Here is a 20,305-nt window from a genome sequence, read left to right as displayed (position 1 = left end):
ATTCTCTGTCCCCTGCTCATTCTCTCTCTCTCTCTCTCTCAAAAATAAACATTAAAAAAATAAAAGAATAAAAGAACCACCCCCCACTGTGTGTTTCAAAGGGGTAGGAGAATGGCTGTGGAATTCATTCTCATTCACTACACAGATAGGAGTGAGGATCAGTTAAAGGGAAGTCTCTATTCTAGCATTTCTTCTTATCATATGCAATACTAAAACGTGGGGTGAAGCAAGTCAGGGAAACAATTTGCTCACACAGTTCACGTGATTGGCACAAAAAGAGGGAATCATTTAAGCCAATGACCCGACCGACAGACCACCGAATGTGATGCCTCCCAGGCCTGTGAAGTTTGTCATTAACGGGAGGTGACTGTAGTCTTTGCAGGAGAGGCCTCCAGCTTGTCCCAGCACATTGAGATTTGTGCCTTTCAAGGCCTTCAATTTACATGTAATCGGTGAGAGCCACCATTCCCCTAAAATGTGCATGTGTGTATAAATACAAAAGCTGTGTATTTAGCAGAGAATGTAGCAGAAGGGAAAATTTCCACTCCTTACCATAAACACTCAGGCTTTGCTGGATATCCCAGGGAACGTGGCACAGGGAGTTTCCCACCCAGGCTGCTCTCCTCTCTGATCTGAGGTCTCAAAGGACAAACAGCAGCCCTTGGCTTGGTCACTCGACCAATGCTTCCTTTCTGTAATACCCAGAAAGCTTCAAATAGCAAGGGGCGCAGAAACCGAAGGAGGAGGGGGCACAGAGGTGGTGGAGGGAGGGGGATAGAAAGTGGAGGAGGGGGATGGGAAACTCCAAAAGCAAGCAAAGTCAACACGCTTAGCCACGGCAGGAGCAAAGTGTATTCGTTTCTTGCACTGAGAGTCACAGTGGGAAAGGTTACTTACATAACTACGCGAGGCAAGGCGGTATAATTTAGCATCTATTTCTTCACGTTTGAACAAAAGGAACGTTCTCCAATAGGGAAATGGTTAATAGATGCTGGCATTTAACCTTCCATGCTGTCAAATTTGAAGCCATCATTAAAAGCATGCCTTTGAACAATATTTAGTGACCTAGAAAAATATTTTTAAGGCTGGGTAACAAAATCACAACGCTAAGCCATTTCCATCCTGAGAGTCCTATTTTATTATTCACCTCCTTCCTCCCCCCAACTCGCATTTTTGGATGTTAAACTGTTCTGCCCAAAAAGGCATTCGCGCTAATGCTAACGCTGGTTTTCTCCGCGAATTTCTACTTCCTGGACAGAAAATTGGCCACGTTGTTATTTTCTGCGAGGAAGAGTGAACAATCGTCAGCACGTGCAACGGTGAGCCCACAGTGGGGTGACAAAGACTTCCTCCGGTGGCGGAAGAACTCGGCTCATCCCCAGGTCCCCATGACCAGGCCAGGCTGCTCGGGGGCGATCTAGGGGAGCCCCCAGTCCAGCGCGCAGCAGTCTGGGGGGGGGCAGGCAGTCTCCCGCGGGGGTCCCCCCCATTCCCAACGACACCAGGCCAGGCTGCGCAGGGGCGTTCTGGGGGGGGGGGCAGCTCACCGCTGCGCACAGCATTGTGTGTGGGGGGGGCGCAGCCTCCACCGGGGTCCCCCCCCTCCCCTGCGGGGGTTTAAGGCCGGGCCTGGGCAGTCGCCAGCGGCTCTCGGGCGGGAACAGCCCCCTCCTGACGTGCAGCAGAAACTGAGCCCCCCCCCCCCCCCCCCCCCCCCCCCCCCCCGCCGGATGCCGGCTGAACCCGGGCGAACCCTTTGGGCCTGGCTTTCCTTTCCGTAGATCCTGCGCCTCTACCGCTCAGAACTCCCCCCTCCCTCCAGGAGCTCCCCCTCTACCTCCAGTCCCACACGTGCACCCGCCCCCAGGCCCTCCTGCCAGCCCCCCACCCCCAACCTGGCGCATCCTCCGGGGGGGGGGCCCCTTTCCTGTTTCTCAGCTTGCTTGGGACCGCAGTCCCCCACCCCTCGCCCCGGGACTTAGGATTCCACTCTCCCCCCCCCCCCCCAAACGGTGAGCCGTTTGGGGAGCACCGCACACTGTGAAAGCCCGGCAGGCAGGCGAGGGGGCGGCAGTGGGGGCGGGGTGCTGCGAGTGCGCTGCTCTTCGAAGGTCATCGGTAACTCCTTCGGCTCTGCTGGGCGCCTGCGTTGACCTCTTAACAAAGAACAGGTTCGGCTGCCGGCCCCCTCACCCCACCGGGAGGCCAAGGGGGCCACGTGACCTTTCTAAACCCGTCCGCCCACCGAGAGGCGATGAGGGAGGGGGTTGTGGGGGCGGGGAGGGGAGGAGAGGGAGGAGGAGGAAGCCTGTGCTTGCTTGGGGAAAGCAGAGAGGACTAGGGGAGGGCAGAGGGGGACTGAGGGGCAGGGAAGGGGCGCAGAAACCGAAGGAGGAGGGGGCACAGAGGTGGTGGAGGGAGGGGGATAGAAAGTGGAGGAGGGGGATGGGAAGAGGAGGCAGGATGGACAGTGAAGGAGGACAGGTATGGGTAGAGGGGGTTAGGAGGTGGAGGAGGAGGATGGGAAGAGGAGGGGGATGGGAAGAGGAAGTGGAGGAAGAGGAGGGGGATGGAAGGTGGAGGGGGGGATGAGAGGCAGGGGAGGGGGTTGGGAGGTGGAGGAGGGGGATGGGAAGAGGAGGGGGATGGGAAGAGGAAGTGGAGGAAGAGGAGGGGGATGGAAGGTGGAGGGGAGGATGAGAGGCAGGGGAGGGGGTTGGGAGGTGGAGGAGGGGGATGGGAAGAGGAGGGGGATGGGAAGAGGAAGTGGAGGAAGAGGAGGGGGATGGGAAGAGGAAGTGGAGGAAGAGGAGGGGGATGGAAGGTGGAGGGGGGGGATGAGAGGCAGGGGAGGGGGGATGGGGAGAGGAGGGGGTGGGAGGTAGAGGAGGGGGTGGGAAGGGGAAGTGGAGGAAGAGGAGGGGGATGGGAGGCAGGGGAGGGGGATGGGAGGTGGAGGAGAGGGATGGAAGGTGGAGGAGGGGGATGGGAGGCAGGGGAGGGGGATGGGAGGCAGGAGAGGGGGATGGGAGGAGGGGGATGGGAGGTGCAGGGGGGATGAGAGTCAGGGGAGGGGGATGGGGAGAGGAGGTTGATGGGAGGCAGGAGAGGGGGATGGGAGGTGCAGGGGGGGATGGGAGGTGCAGGGGGGGATGAGAGGCAGGGGAGGGGGATGGGGAGAGGAGGGTGATGGGAGGCAGGAGAGGGGGATGGGAGGTAGAGGAGGGGGATGGGAGGCAGGAGAGGGGGATGAGAGGAGGGGGATGGGAGGTAGAGGAGGGGGATGGGAAAGGGAAGTGGAGGAAGAGGAGGGGGATGAGAGGCAGGGGAGGGGGATGGGAGGTGGAGGAAGGGAAGGGGAAGTGGAGGAAGAAGAGGGGGATGGGAGGAAGGGGATGGGAGGAAGGGGATGGGAGGAAGAGGAGGACAGGAGGGGGAGGAGGGGGATAGGAGGGGGAGGAGAAGGACAGGAGGGGGAGGAGGGGGATGGGAGGTGAAGGAGGATGGGAAGGGGAAGTGGAGGAAGAAGAGGGGGATGGGAGGAAGGGGATGGGAGGAGGGGGAGGACAGGAGGGGGAAGAGGGGGATGGGAAGAGGAGGGGGATGGGAAGGGGAAGTGGAGGAAGAAGAGGGGGGTGGGAGGAGGGGGATGGGAGGAGGGGGATGGGAGGAGGGGGATGGGAGGAGGGGGATGGGAAGAGGAGGGGAATGGGAAGGGAAGTGGAGGAAGAAGAGGGGGATGGGAGGAGGGAGAGGGGGAGGGAAAGGGTGGAAAGAGGAGAAGGAGGTGCATGGAAAGTGGAGGAAGAAGGGGACAGGAGGCCAGAGACAAGGTTTGGGGCTCTGCCCAACCCCATTCCAGAGACTCATTAAGATGCAATTGCCAATTTTTTTTTTAAACCAGACTGTATAAATTTACAGTTTCCTTTTCAGCTGAAGCAGACAATGTTAAAACACATTAGATTTTCTGTTTCAGAATGCAAATTAAACATAGCGAGCTCTTGGAAGGCTTAATTAGGGCTTAAGAAAATATGAGATTTAAAACATGGATGCTTGAGTAAGGCCGATTCCAGCCTGGTAGAAATATGGTCTGTTTTTTTTTTTTTTCTTTTTTGTTAACTTTAAAACAGAATTGCTTAATAATAAAACGGCCCTGCCTTCCTCCAGCATAACAGGAAGTGCTGGTTAAAAAAACACTTTAAAAAAAAACAAAAAACAAAAACCAAGCACTTGTCCAGGGAAGGTGGTGGGTTTGAGGGGAGACTGGGCGTCCCCAGGGGCTGAGCTGACTGCCGGGTCATCACAGTCCCTGCAACTCGCTCACCCTCCAGCCTAAGCAGTTGGAATCCAGGGGTCCCCAAGCCCTACCCCTCCTCTCATCTACAAGTGATTTTCCTAAATACCTTCCTGTAAACTAGGTTCCCTGTGTGTTCTGTTCCCTCCCTTCAGCCCCAAAGCCAAAACAACAAAAACAACCAACCCAAAAAGCACTCCCCCCAACACAAAAAACAAACAGAAAACCCACCCAAACTCTGCCTCAGCTGTTCTTGATGATATTATGTGAGGTTCGGGGGCCATTTTCTGCTCTTTTCTCTCCCTGGAGAGATATTTAAGGCCTTTAAATGCCATTCTGTGCACACAGAACTTAAAAATGGTCTGGCACAGGGGGAAAATTGGCAAATGTATAGTTCACAATCTGTCATCGTCGCGTGAAGCCAGATTCGGTAAGCGCTCCATTGGCTTCTCCAAGCCAGGTTGTGCCGCGTCTCAGAAGGGTCTGGGGACTTGTCAGTGGAGGAAGAAGGGTCTTCGGACTTGGGGGCCCTGTGTGGGGCTGCTGGAACAGGGGTGGTTCCGCCGGCCTCCATTTCAGTCTGAAGGCCCAGAAGTCTCGTGCATTTTAACGGCCTGGGCTTTCAAAATTGGGAAGAAAAAAAAAAAAAAAAGGCATCGTGAGAGCCTGAGTGTTTCTGTAGGGTGTCTGAATTTTGATAGTGGTAGATTGCGTTTGTACTGGTTTGCTAGGGCTGTTGTGTCGAAGTAACAGAGTGTGTGTGTGTGTGGGGGTAAACAATAGGAATTTATTCCCTCACAGTTCTCAAGGCTGGATGTCTGCGGTGGGGCTTTCCGGAAGCTTTGGCTTCTCGGGAGGCAGCTCTCCTTGGTTTGAGGATGGGCGACTGCTCTCTGTGTCCTCACATGGCCTTCCCTTTGTCCCTCCCTGCCTGTGTCTTCACGTCCTCTTTATACAAGGACACCAGCCAGATTAGAACCCACCCTAATCACCCCATTTTAATTTAATCACCTCCTTGAGGACTGATTCCAAATGTGGTCCAGTTCTAAGGTAGTGGGGCTTAGGATTTCAACAAAGAATTTTGGGGGGACACAAGTCAGTCCCTAACAGGGTTGGGGAGGAGCCTTCAGAGGCTTGCTACAGGAGAGGCGGTGAGCGGGGAGGGAGCTCACATCCCTCCTCAGCCTGGGGTGCCCTGCGGGTCTGGTCCACAGAGAGAAGGGAGATGCGGAAGGGAGAGACCTTGTGGCCCAGGTGCCAGGGCAGACCTGGGCCGTGAGCCCTGAATGACAGCTGCAGTTTTAATTCTCTCTTCTGGGAGATGAGAGATTTTTAAAAAAGAGATTACTTCTGTATTCCATGTTCACCACACCCTGAAGGGCATGTGCAAAGGCTGCCAGGGCCAAGTTTTTCCTGAGTAGTCTCTTTTTGGCAGGAGTTGTGTCTTATGAATGTTTGTGTCCCCAGAGTTTACTGTAGTGCGTGGCACCTAGGAGGGAACCAAGGTATGTTTGTGGAATAACCATGTGGGTTTTCAAGATGTTAATTTAATCTTCGGTGATCGGGTGTGACAGAAACCACAAAGCCTTTTGTTGTGAAATGGTAACGGGTAATTATTAAAAGGAGAGTTCTCTCTTTATTCGCTGCTCTAACTGGGGAGACGATGCAGATGTTCTGATATGGTGCATTTCCTCAAGCTGTTCTCAGAAAGGAGATGTCCAGGGGCGCCTGGCTGGTTTGCTCAGTGGAGCGTGCGACTCTTGATCTTGGGGTTGTGAGTTTGAGCCCGATATTGGGTGTAGAGATTACTTAAGAATAAAATCTTGAAGGAGGAGGAGGGGGAGGAGGAAGGGAGGGAGGAGGAGGAGGAGGGGGAGGAGGAGGGGGAGGAGGGGGAGGAGGAAGGGAAGGAGGAGGAGGAGGGGGAGGAGGGGGAGGAGGAAGGGAAGGAGGAGGAGGAGGGGGATGAGGAAGGGAAGGAGGAGGAGGGGGAGGAAGGGGAGGAGGAGGGGAGGAAGAGGAGGGGGAGGAGGAGGAGGAGGAGGAGGAGGAAGAATGGGAGGAGAAGGAGAAGGAGAAAGGAGAGGTCCAGAGGCTAAAGTCTGTTAGAGCTGTGGTTTCAACAGCCTTATTACCTTTGATTCCAGTGTGGGATGGCTGGAAAGAGTTGGTCTCAGGATACTTTCAGATTTCCCTGGGTCTGCCTTCACATCCAGCGTTGCAGCATCTGCAGAAGCATAGGGGATTTGGTGAATGACAGATGTAATTAGGAGATATTCTTGGTTGTGATTATCTTGGAGAGATCCTAGAGTACTGACTGGCATGGCCAGTTATGGGCAGAGTTTGTCCTTTCCCTCTGGGGCAAATCCATCTTGTCCCAGATCCTCCGGGCCCTCCGGACCCTCCGAGGGCATTCGTGATCTTCCTCCTTTACTTACGTTAGCGAGCTCACTGAGTTCCATTTGTCCCCAGAGGTTCCAGGACAGAATTTGCAGGTCACTGGGCAAAGGCTGAGGAAGTTGGGTCAATTTGGCACCCTTCACTGTGCTGCCAAGCACAATGTCACATTCTCTTCTACGGAACCATGCTGGCAGCAATCCATTACCAGTAAGTCGGTAGAAATTATATACTTCTGTGTATAAGCTGTGGCCCAGATGTCCAGTGGGTAATTAACAAGAGGCCAGAGGTTGGGGAAAATGGCATCATTTACTCATTCTTTCAGTCTTTTTGTTTCTTTCTAAATTCTTCGGTCTTTTTTGTTTGTCTTTGCTCTTTATTTGGTAAGTGGCTTGTTTGAAATATAGGAGTGGGAAATGAAAGGAAATTACTGCTTGGGATGGCACCAGAGAAAGGTGGAAATACCTGTAGTGGATGTTGGAGGGTTTTGTCTGACTCCATGTCCATTACCTGTCTTTTGGTTGAAACAAGTAAAGTTTCTTTAGGGAACATTTGGCTGTCACTCTCAGACCCCGACAGAGCTCTGGGGGTAAATTTGGGGATCAGGTCTGGCCAAACAGCATGTTACATCCCTTGGCTACAGTGACTGCTTAGGGAGGAGTCTGTTACTGATGATTATCCGGAAAGAGCCGGAGATGGGCTTTTGCTACAATTACTGACAAAGGGGTTTGTTTCTTTCTTTGGTTATTTGTTGGCTTGCTTGCTTGCTCAACTGGTAACATGTAAACCTAGTTATGATAAAATTCATCTTCTTTATCAGTGCTTGAGACTGAAGACAACAGTGAGGACTGAGAAACATGGAGCCAAGGAACAGAGAGAGACCCTGATAGGTAGCATTTGAGTGCCTAGATCTAGCCGCACCTGAAGGCCACACACGGACTATTCAATTATATGAACCAATGTGTTCCTTTTTTTGTTTGTTTGTTTTTCTTAGCCAAATCTGATTTGGGTTGCTAATGCTTGTCCCTAAAAAGTATTTCCTGGCTTGTTAGAATGATACTCCCTATTTTGTAGAGAATTCAAATGGTAATTAAAGGTTATTAGTGTCACAGAGAATTTACCTCTTTTCCTTTCATTTTTTATTATGACATATGACCTCTGGACATAAGGGAACATTCAAAATCTATACATTGTAATGAGTTATACAAAAAAGGACAACTAGTAATCACCTGAGTTGAGAAGGAGAATGTTGTCAGCTGCTCAGGAAACCCCCATGGTTACCAACCTGAAGTTTTATCACTTTTCCGACTTTGGGGATCATCATCTCCTTGCTTTTCTCTATAGTTTTACTCCGTGTATGCACCCCCCAAACTGAATGAACTTTGTATTAATGGAACTGTGCTGCATGTTCCTTGGGGGCATCCTACATTTGTCCGCTGACATCATGTGGGTGATGTTCCTCTCTGCTGTAGCTATTGCCCACCCATCTTCAAGGCTATCGGAGCATTCACCATAGGACTGTATCGCAATGGATTTATCCATTAGGGAGTATTTTTGGTACCCGATGTTCATAGTAGAGAATTTATTGAAGTCGATCGGTCCAACAGAGCTCATGGTGGAAACAAACTGAAATGCGATGTACCGCTCTTTGTGGAAGCCTGATCTTGAATCGGCCCAGCCATCTGCCGTCCTTGGTCCACATCCAGACTGCTGATGGCTGCTGAAGAAAAATTGCACAGCCGAGTGAATTCACGTTACTCCAGATCATGATCTTCAGCCCCAGCTGCGCCCTCGTGAGAATCGCCAGCGATTCCGCGAGTCTGCCTTCAGCTGCCCTCCCCAGCCCCTCCAGACCCAGCCTCTTCAGGCTGGTGTGGTTTTCTCCCTGCTTTTCTCCACACACTTACAGTAGATGACCTTGGTTCATGGAGGTCATCAGGTGTAACACTGTTCGTTTCTTAACTTGGCAACGATGAATCTCCTCTGCATCCATACCTACCTCCCCGGCCATCTCTGGGGCCCAGCTTCTTTTCCGGTAACAGCTGCACCTGTGCCCTCCCCCCTCCTGGGAGCTCCTGTCCTTGGCTCCGTGAGCTCCCTCCGGCCCACACCTACCTCTCACAATGTCTGTGAAAGGCCTTTGCCTTTATAACCTTGCCTTCATTGGCCAGCGTCACGACTGGGTCTTTGAAGTTCTCACCCGGGCTACTGCCACAGTCTTCCTAACTTGCACGTGCATCTTTCAGGTCCAGCCATCTTTCTCTATAGAAGCTGGAGTGCTATTTCTGCAATGCACACCTGATTATATGAATCTGTATTGATTTCCTTGGGCTGCCGCCACAAATGACCATAAACTCGGGGTAAGGGGATGAAGGGGGGTTATAACTGCAGAAGTTTATTCTCCCATTGTTCCGGAGGCCATGAGCCTAAGATCACAGTGTCTGCAGGAGGGGTTCCTCTGGAACCTGGTGGGGAGAATCCATATGCCATGAGCTCTCTCAGCTTCTGGTAGCTACTAACAATCCTTGACTTGTGGACTCTGTTTTGTAGAGAATTCAAGTGATAATTGAATGTTATTACTGTCACCACTCCAATTTCGTCCCTGGTCTTTGAATGGCCTTTTTGGTCTCTGTGTCTCATGTCCCCCTGTCATTTCTGTTATAAGGACACACGTCCTTGGATTTAGGGCCCACCCCAAATCTGTGATGTCCTCACGTCAATATCCTAACTTTATTAACATCTACAAAACCCCTTCTTTGGTTAGGTTCTGAGGTACCAAGAGTTAGCACTTGTTACCTATGCATACATTTATATGTTTTTAAATTAAAAAAAGTTTTTTTGAAGTTTATTTATTTATTTGGAGAGAGACCGAGACAGTGCAAGTGAGGGAGGGGCAGAGAGAGGCAGTGCAGAGCTGGACGCAGGACTTGAACGCATGAACCGTGAGATTGTGGCCCGAGCTGAAGTTGCACACTTAACCGTCTGAGGGACCCAGGTGCCCCTTGGCCCCGTGTATTTGAGGCTACCGTGCAACCCACTACATGCCCCCTTGCTACAGATCTGCCGGTGTCACCCCTTTTCCCTTCCAGTCTCCTCCCTTTAGCTTGGAACACCTTCCCCAGCCCCCACAGCCATGTGCCTCCTCTGCCCTGCCCCATGCTCCTCCCTGTGAAAGGATCTTGATCACCAGTGCTCCCCTTTGTTTTCATTAAGTCTCAGCCCAGACATGCCCCCCCTTCCTCTGGACTACCCCATCTTCCTCCAGGTCCACAAAGGGCCCTGTGTGGACATCAAGAGGCCTCGCAACTAATGAATCACAAAACCATGAAAAACATCCCCAAAGCCAACCAAGGCAGGAAACGTGTGAAATTTTGTAAGGAATGCTTAATCATAGGGGAAAAAAGCACCAAAATACACCTACTCATAAGTTAGCTGTTAGTAGGAAAAGATTTGTAAAATCCTCATTAAAGAATTGGATTGCTTATGAAAATAACAACGCCAATTTCCCTGCATACAGAAATTGCTGAAGAGTGTCCACATAGGAGAAATGTGTGTGGCTATGGAATTTGAGGAGGTAACTGGTTATTATGGTAATATTGAAGTGGAATTCTGTTTGTCTCCACCTTAGTCTACAATGACTGGATCGTGATGTGAATAGTCTAGATAATCCCATGTTTTTTTTATTTTTAAAAAAAATTTTTTTTTCAATGTTTTTTATTTATTTTTGGGACAGAGAGAGACAGAGCATGAACGGGGGAGGGGCAGAGAGAGAGGGAGAGACAGAATCGGAAGCAGGCTCCAGGCTCCGAGCCATCAGCCCAGAGCCTGACTTGGGGCTCAAACTCACAGACCGCGAGATCGTGACCTGGCTGAAGTCGGACGCTTAACCGACTGCGCCACCCAGGCGCCCCAATAATCCCATGTTTTAACAGCATATTGAAATTATAATCCTGTTCGGGGGCGCCTGGGTAAGTCAGTTGGTTAAGCGTCTGACTCTCGGTTTTGGCTCAGGTCATGATCTCACGGTTTCGTGGGTTTGAGTCCTGCATCAGGCTCTGTGCTGGCAGTGCGGAGCCTGCTTGGGATTCTCTCTCTCCCTCTCTCTCCGCCCCTCCCCTACTCACACTGTCTCTGTCTCTCTCAAAATAAATAAGTAAACTTAAAAAATTTTTTTTAATGTTTATTTTTTGAGACAGACAGAGTGTGAGCAGGGGAGGGGCGGAGAGAGAGGGAGACACAGGATCCAAAGCAGGCTCCAGGTTCTGAGCTGTCAGCACAGAGCCCCACACGAGGCTCGAACTCATGATCCAGGAGATCATGACCTGAGCCAAAGTCGGATGTTTGACCGACACCCACCCAGGCGCCCCTTAACTTTTTTTAAGTATACACTTCCATGGTATTAAGTACATTCACGAGTGATTTTATTTCATCTTACTGAGGAATTCTAGAATGAATATAGCATAACTTAAAACTGTCTTGAAAGTGGAGATAGCAGGCAGGGTCCTTTTTTTTTTAACCTACCAGAGAAAGAAATCTTCACGCCTGCTAACACATCTGAGAGTCTGACAGACTATCTTGCCCATGTTTTCCCAGCACAGAGAGACAAGGACACCTGTTTATAAACTCAGTGACGTGGCTGGCTGTAGTCGGTCGTTCCTGCAGTGCGTTTTTTGGTTTCTGGTTTGTGGGATGAGAGAATCTCCAGATGCGGTGGGCAAGCTGTCCGGAAAACAAGACTGCAAGAATAGTACTGACCCAATGGACAGCCTGATGACTGTCCGCAGAATCCTGGAGACTTTACAAGTCCTCCTAATGCCATTCCTTGTAACTGACACTGTGAGAAAATATAGCTGAAATAACAGGAAAAACACAGAGAAGTTTGCAGATTCGGGTGTCTCTGGTGGGGGTGGAATTGTTTCACCCTTCTCCTGGATTTTAATACCCATTTGACCACCTAAATGTGTCCACAGTTAAAAAAATAGTTTTTGTTCGACCTAAAAGATAACTCTCATCCTGCACAGAAACCTCTTTTGAGTGATCATTAAATAATGGATTGATGGGAGAGTGCTTCGAATCTTGAGCTCTGCAAGTAAATTAATTTGAAAGAGAATGACATAAAGGTTGTCTGTTCTTTCTGTGGAAAGTTTCTCCCAGATGATTTTTCAAGATGAGTAAAAGGAAAAGTGCATAATTGTAGCTGTCTCTGGATCATTTTCTCCTTCATTTTTCGGGGTCCATTCTTCCTTGTTCAAACTGTGTTGACAGCTTTGATCATGCTGCAGTCGCCAAGTGGTTCACTCATCTGCCGAGTCCCCTGACTGCCAGACCCAACCGTTCGCTCACCCGACAACACTCTGTTGCACACGATCTGATTTTCATCCTCGGCTTTGAACTCTGTCAGAGTTGCCTGTGGAAGAGGACACATTGAGAAGGCTCCATGGTGGAGGATATTGAGTTGTATCACCAATCTTTTGAGTATAGGGAAGACATACAACACACAGGGCTTGGTCTTGACAACTTGGATTTTTGTGTGGATTCCCAGACAGCTCTCAGGTGCTAACATTACTCTGGTCATCTCCATGCATTCCGTAGTTCTGCATGTCAAGGCTTCCAGAAGTGCTGGCCTACTTCCTTAGAAGCAAAAAGGAGACAGTGATTTCTTAAAATATTTTTTTCCATAGAAATAAAAAAGGTTACTTGGAGTCCACTCTTACCGCGACTCCTCATGGTGCAGACTACTTTTTTTTTTTTTTAAGTTTATTTATTTATTAATTTTGAGAGAGAGAGAGAGTGAGAGAGCATGAGCCGGGAAGCAGGCTCCGTGCTGACAGTTGAGAGCCTGAAGTGGGGCTCAAACTCACGAGCTGTGACATCATGACCTGAGCTGAATTCAGACACTCAACCGACTAAGCCACCCAGGTGCCCTCAGACTCTTTCTTTTCTATGCGAGGTACTCCTAGTGTCTTGGTAGGACAACATGCATTTTTTTTTTTTTTTTAAAGGAAAACTGTCTGAAGAGGAAGACGGCATCTATATTCAAGTTTGTACACTCATGAGTTGATGGTGGCATTGTGGACTCGAACTAAGGGACGCAGCCTGCGCCTTCTGTGTGACACCTGGTGGCGCCTGGGCTGGATGAATTTGGCACTAATTGATCTCCAAGGCCAGGGAGTGCGTGCACACCAGCAATTTTCAAAATCAATTAAATGCTGACTTGAGGAACCCAAGCAGACCAGAGGCCCTAGGAAAACATCCCCTGCATTCACTGCCTCCCTCTTGAACTTTCACTGAGCAGGAAGATTCAGCGGATGAGGCATACGTGGCCAGATAAAATCAGGACGCCCAGTACCTGAATTTCAGGTACACAACGAATGGTGTTTCATGTCTCAAATATTACTTGGGATATACTTAGAATGAACACAAAGTCCAAAATCTCCCATTTCACTTGCATGAAGCTGGAGCCTTCGTTGAAAAATTCATCTTTTTCTTCCTTTTCTCCTTTCACTTAGCAAGCCCTTTTGAGCCACAGGGACCAGTGTGGTGGCCGCTAGTCTTAAGTGGCTATCAAGCTCTCAAACCGTGGCTAGTCTGAATTGTTATGTGAGGTACACTTTTCAGACTTTGTATGAAGAAAAAAAAAGGACAATTTGTTAGTAATAACTTAAGTATCGATCATGTCCTGAAATGACACTATTTTGGTTATATTGGGCTAAATATATTAAAATTAATTTTACTTATTTCTTTTTAATTTTTAATATGAATACTATATAATTTGGAATTACGTATGTGGCCTCCATTATATTTCTGTTAAGACAGTACCTCTTTAAAATTAAAAAAAAATTTTTTTTAATGTTTATTTATTTTTGAGACAGAGAGAGCATGAACGGGGGAGGGTCAGAGAGAGGGAGACACAGAATCTGAAGCAGGCTCCAGGCTCCGAGCTGTTAGCACAGAGCCCGACACGGGGCTCTAACTCATAGACTGTGAGATCATGACCTGAGGCGAAGTCGGATGCTTAACCGACTGAGCCACCTAGGCGCCCCTTTAAATTTTTTTTTTAATGTTCATTTATTTCTGAGACAGAGAGAGACAGAGCATGAGTGGGCGAGGGGCAGAGAGAGAGGGAGACACAGAATCAGAAGCAGGCTCCAAGCTCTGAGCTGTCAGCACAAAGCCCGACACGAGCCTCGAACCCACAAACTGCGAGTTCATGACCTGAGCCGAAATCGGACGCTTAACCAATTGAGCCACCCAGGTGCCCCAAGACAGTACCTCTTTAGAGCGGGGGTTGGCAAATGTTTTGTGTAAAGGGCCAAATTGTAATTACTTTAGGCTTTGTAGGGGATTAAGTCTCTGTGGAATGTTTTCAACTTGGTCCTTGTACCATAGGCCATTTGGAAACAAATGGGTGTGGCCAAGTGCCAATAAAACTTTATTGATAAAAACAGGCAGCACTTTATTTGGCCCATAAGTGTGGTTTGCTGATTTTGAGAGGTGTAGGATTTTTATTTTTCAATTAAATATCTACGTGTCTCTTAGCCTCATTGATTTGGACAGAGCAAGAACATATTTGTAAGTGGACAATTTACCTTTCTCAAGATGGTTCAACTACTAACTAGGAAGGTATTGACAGGATATTGATTTTTTTTTTTTGTAAACAAAGGAGAAGAAAAAGCATGAATAGGGCCACTGGTGCTTGGCTCTTTACCTGCCACAAAGCCCCCTGGATACGTGCAGGGGGACGTGTAGGTGGGCTGTCCATCCATCCTTCAGAGGCAAAGAGAACCCAGAATACACATTTTGTCCTGAGTGCTTTAGAAATGTAAGGGTAGGCTTCACGCACAATCCGTTTGAAAACTAGCAACACCGTCTAACAGATGTTAAAGAGATGCATGAAGCAACAGTAACGGGGGCTTTGATGCTGAGAAAGTGAAAGGAATTTTTACAAAGAGCTGTTGGAGTAGTAAATCCCTTTTCTCACCCAATTAAAACGTTTTATCTACTGAGAGCAGGGAGTGACATAATTTAGAAGAATTGATTTCCATGTGATTGGAAACTGTCCTGAAATGTGAAAGCTGTTCAGGATCACATACAAAAAGAAAAAAAAAAATAGCAGTGGCAGGTGCAGATATGTTTCTGAGAGGTGGGCTGGGGAAGCAGACCCATCAGCCACGATCTGTAAATAAACGAAGTGCTTGTATGTTTCTTTTACTGATGAGGGAGGCTTAGAAGCGCTTCTGGAATAAAAAGATCACAAATGAAAGCATAATCCCAGGAAATTTCTAAATTAAACTTTGATTTATTACCTGTTTCATGCTTTTCTCTTCAGTGTTGAGGGAAACTGGAAACAATTTATGTCCCTTCAGTTTTGCGGTCCGTGAATTGTGCCTGAGTGTCAATGTTTAAGTTGAATTTCAATTTCCATTGTTACTTTTCCCTTTTGGCCCTGGCACATGTAAAGGTAATTGTGCTGTAACTAAAGTAATTGCTTAAGTAGCTGAGAACTCCTGTGGCATTAGATTAGGGCCGGTGATGGGGTGCACTTTTCAAACGTAAAAGTTTACAGCCTTTGGGATTGCAATGAATGGCTTGTTCACATGACTTCCACGTCTTGCTTTTCATTAACTTGTCCAAAGTCTAGATGTTCTACCTGAAGAAAAGTAAGTAAAATTTAGTGTATACTACTGTGCAATGGGAACTTTGTTCGGAACTTTACATATATCGTTTTACTTCACCATCAGAATTGCCCTTTGAATTGTACTAGAATACAAAACCTATGGTAATAGAAAACATACAATGTAAATTAATACATAAATAATAATATAAACAGCTATCCCATTTTATTCTCCAACGAATCCCTCTGTCATTAAAACTGCTTCCCAAGCGATATACATCGAGGCACAAATGATCAGTCTGATAATCTCCAAAACATTCGTTGCCTTTTAGAAATTGCTGGTGGCATCTTCTACGCAATATGGCTACCATGGGCAAAATGATGGCAGGATTTGATAGAAACGATTGCGTGAAGCTATTCCAGGGGTGCTATGCTCTTAACCTTGGGGTCAGCTCCCTCCCAAGCCCCGATTCATATGTTCATGCAATCGAACTACCAACATGATGGATTTGGAAGTGGGGCCTTTGGGGTGGTGACCAGGTCATGAGGGTAGAGTCTTCAGAAGGGGATTAGTGCCCTTATACAAGAGACCCCAGAGAGCTCCATGCCCCTTCTGCCACGTGAGGACACAGCGAGAAGGTGTCCTCTGTGAACCAGGAAGTGGCATCTGCGCAGACAGAATTGTTACCATTTGATTTGGCAAAGATTGACATCTCAGGCAATGTTGGCGTCAAATGGCATTACTACTCTGGGTGTATCTGCCCTGGACCGCACGGAAGTTTTATTTTGATAAAACGTGGTAGTAGTTTACCTATTTGAGTCAAAACTGACTTAAAGCTGAACATTTACGACAGCAGAAGCACCCTGACCACGTCCAGGAGGTTTTACATCAGCAAAGAAGACAATGCCCCAACTCTTACTGGTGTGGTGTGGAAGGAAAGGCATTTTTTGAAAAGTCGGAGCAGTACAGAAATTTCATTTAAAATTTGATACAAATCCTTCCTGGGGTGTTGCCTCTGTGCGGGTGCATTGCTGCATTGTAGGCCTGTGTGTAACCGTGTGTTTGTGCGCCTTGCCCTGAGGTAGGCGGGGTGTGTAATTGTGTGTTCGCGCACCTTGCCCCTGGGTCGGCGGGGTGTGTAACCGTGTGTTCGCGCACCTTGCCCCGAGGTAGGCAACGTGTGTAACCGTGTGTTCACACACTTGCCTTGTCATAGGCGGTGTGTGTAACCGTGTGTTCACGCACTTTGCCCCGAGGTAGGCGGGGTGTGTAACCGTGTGTTTGCACACCTTGCCTCGTTGTAGGCGGTGTGTGTAACCATGTGTTCGCACGCCCTGCCCCGAGGTAGGCAATGTGTGTAACTGTGTGTTTGTGCACTGCTCCAGTGTGGATAGTGTGCATGCCCTTTTGTGTGTGTGCGAGTATGCATATGCGCTTTGCCTCATTGTAGGGTACTTGAGCTCATGAGAAGCTGCTTGGGTTTGTAGGACGATGGTCTCAATCTACTTTCTAAAAGTGATTTCACCCTTGTTGGTATTCCGTTCATGCACAAGATCACTGAAGGTGTTTGCCATCAACTTATATTGAAAAATGTTCTTCCTTTACTGTTACTTGAGGGGCTATTTCTTGATTTTTGCACATCCGTGACGCAACACAAAGGCATTCCTCCCCTCTGCCCTCATATGCACACTTCCCAAGCTGAGCCTGAATCTAATGAAATGATTTAAGTTAGCTTCCACGAGGCAAAAATCTTAGGTCTATACTCATGCTTAGAAGTGGAGTAAAAACAGATCTGGGAAAAATTACTAAGAGTTGCTTGTGTGGTTCCCATTACATTCTCCCTGACTGCTGAGATGGAGGGGGGAGGCTGTCTGGGGTGGAGGGAACCACGGAGTGGATAATGTATTACAGAAATGTGGCCTTGTTTGTGCTTGATTATGATGATAGCGGTGTAATTTAGTGCATAGTGTGAGCTCTGCTAGAAATGTTAAAGCTTCTGATCCAGCCAAGCTTTTCCCTTAGCTTGCTTGTTAATCAGCCTCAAAAAGCACTAGAACCTTTTGCTAAGTTAGTAAAATATCAAGAAGAATAATTACAGCGTGTAAAAATAGCAAGAGAATAGAACAGGAGTTAAAATGTGTTTTGCAAGCCAGGGCATGTAATCTTCCTTTTCCTTCCAAACATTCCTCATGGTGTCTTTTCCTGGGTTCTCACTGTACTAGTGAGGATGGGCTATGTAATGACACAGTAATGAACAAAGACCAGTGACTTTAAAACTTCGTTTATTTCTTGCTCTTGCTACATGTCACTGCATGTTGGCCTGGGGCCTGTGCTCATTGTAGTCACTTGGGGACTGACGTTGATAGAATGAGGAGATGGGGGGAAATGACCACCACATTGTAAAATATCGCCTTGAAACATCATATTTCCCACCCTCATTGGTGACAACATGGTAACATATGAGTTCAGTTGAGTGAGGATGTTTAATCCTTCTTCAGGGAGGGTCCTTGAATATTGGTGACCAAAACTATAAGCTACCACACTAGTCATCAGGATCTAATACAGTAAAGTGTTTAAATATATGACTTAATCATGCCAACGGCACACCTAGTAAGTCCAGCTTAGTAGTAAATATGCTGTGCTAAGAAGCCAAAAATAATGTGCCCCAAGCCATAAAGTCACCCTGGAGTCTTTGCTCATTTTCTCCATGTGAGTGATCAAAAACTAGCAATGCTTTGAAAATATCTGAATATCTAGGGGCGCCTGGGTGGTTCAGTTGGTTAAGCATCTGAGTTTGGCTCAGGTCATGATCTCATGGTTCGTGAGTTTGAGCCCTGCATCAGGATCCGCACTGATAGTGTGGAGACTCCTTGGGATGTTCTCTTTCTCCTTCTCTCTCTGCCCCTCCACTGCACACGCTCGATCTCTCTCTCTCTCTCTCTCAAAAAAAAAAAAAAAAGAACCTTAAAAAATTTCTTAAAAAACAATATCTTAATGTCTAGGTCCTCAATGTTTCACACTTGATTTCTTGCAAGACTTTTCTTTGAAAGGCAAATTAATTAAAAAAATTTTTTTAATGTTTATTTATTTTTGAGAGAGACAGAGACAGAATGCAAGTGGGTTACGGGTAGAGAGAGAGGGAGACACAGAATCCGAAGCAGACTCCAGGCTCCGAGCTGTCAGCACAGAGCCCAACGCGGGGCTCGAACTCACGAGCTATGAGATCATGACCTGAGCCGAAGTCGGACGCTCGACTGACTGAGCCACCCAGGAACACTGGCAAATTAATTTTTAATACAGAAGTAATATATTTTTTTTGGTAAGAATTTAGTAAAAAGCACCCTGACAAATTAATTTTTAACACAGAAGTAATATAATTTTTTTGGTAAGAATTTAGTAAAAAGAGAAAAGTATAAATGAAAGAGAACACAATTTGCTTATCATTCCACTACCCTGAGATTGAGAATTGCAGTTCAAAGGATACATACACACACACACACACACACACAATAGATGCCACTGAATTAAAAAAAAAAAAAGACATCCCATTTTAAAAGAATTTGTATTCCTTTGATAATGAAAAGGTTGAGCATTTTCTCAGCAGATGTTTAGAATCGTGTGGATCTATTCTCCTTTGTTTTGTTTGTTTCTTTCTGTGTAGAGCTATTTTGAGTGCAAGTGACAGACACCCAATCTAAGTGGCCTTGGTGACAAAGAGCATTGGCTCACGTAAGTGAGGACAGAGGTGCAGCTGGTTACTGGAGTGACTGGAAACAGTGATTCCAAGGCCACCAGTTCTTACAGGGGTGCCCGTCCATCACCTCCCTTTTGAAACTGGCTTTATTCTCTGCCCCCGGAGCTGCTGCTTCTGACAAGCAGTGGATATGGTGGCCAGCATGTCCCAGGCATAGGTCTTCAGCTGTGCTGACAGGGAGGGATTCCATCAGACCCCAGGGACCCAGCTTGGACCCAGAGTGCACTTGTAGGACCAATCAATGGTGGATGCCTTTGTTTGAGCCCAATAGTTGGAATGGAGAGTAGGAGGTTCTAGAAGAGGGGCATTTGTTCCAGGAGAAGAAAGATCAGCCTGCCCTTCACCATTGCACCTTATAGAAACATTTTCTACTTAAAGTAGATGTAAGTCCTACATTAATACATACTAGCTGCTGGATTTTTAAAGAATGTGTAGAAAGGACAGGTTCCCCTCGTATGTCACCTGCAAATTCTGCTCGCACATACCCACTACTGATTGGAAGATAAACTTCTCAACTATTTTGTGTGCCTTTACAGATAAGTATGTGTACAAACCCTCTAGAAACGACTGGGTGTTAGGGGGGAGAAGTGATGGATTATGGATTTGTTTCTTAGGGCTGCCATAATAAAGTACCAAAATCTGGATGGCTTAATACAACTGAAATTGATTGTTGTGCAGTTTTACAGGTTGGAAGTCTAAAACCAAGATGTCATCAGGGCCATGGTCCCCATGAAGGTTCTAGGAGATGATCTTCCTTCCCTCTGCTAGCTTCTGCTGAGTGCTGTCCATCTTTGGCATTCCTTGGCTGGTACATGCCTCACTCCAGTCACATGGCCACCTTCTCCTTGTGTGTTTTCACACCGCCTTCCTTCTGTGTGTGTCCAAATTTCCCCTTCTTATAGGGACACCAGTCATGTTGGATGCAGACCCAACCTAATTACTCAATGTGGCTTGATTACCTCAGTAAAGATCCTGTTTGCAAACAAGGCCACCTTCTGAAGTCTAGGAGTTTAGAATGGCAACATATCGTGTTTGCAGGACATGATTCTTCCCATAACAAGTTGAAGATAATGATTTTTGAAAACCCAGTGGTATCTTCATGGATATATTGCTTTGCAATCACTTCTTTTTGGGGTGACAATAATCTTGGACCAGTTTCAACATTAGTACATTCACTTCTGCTTCGTGCCCTGTATTGCTACACAGATTCTATAGTGTGGCATTTTCAGAGTGTGTTTGACGTAC

The 20,305-nt window shown here is 47.6% G+C and overlaps 1 long non-coding RNA gene across 1 annotated transcript; it reads left to right on the top strand.

Moving 5' to 3' along the window:
• Positions 1–5,066: 5,066 nt before the first annotated feature.
• LOC122235458 lies at positions 5,067–9,561 on the top strand. Its single transcript, XR_006213541.1, has 3 exons — positions 5,067–6,068; positions 6,767–6,901; positions 7,512–9,561. It is a non-coding gene; the product is annotated as an uncharacterized LOC122235458 (long non-coding RNA).
• The last annotated feature ends 10,744 nt before the right edge of the window (positions 9,562–20,305 follow it).

Source organism: Panthera tigris, chromosome X, assembly GCF_018350195.1.
Source record: "Panthera tigris isolate Pti1 chromosome X, P.tigris_Pti1_mat1.1, whole genome shotgun sequence".
In the NCBI taxonomy this organism is placed as follows: Eukaryota; Metazoa; Chordata; class Mammalia; order Carnivora; family Felidae; genus Panthera; species Panthera tigris.
Note: the sequence above shows the minus strand (reverse complement) of the source record. Positions and strands in the feature narration are given on the sequence as shown.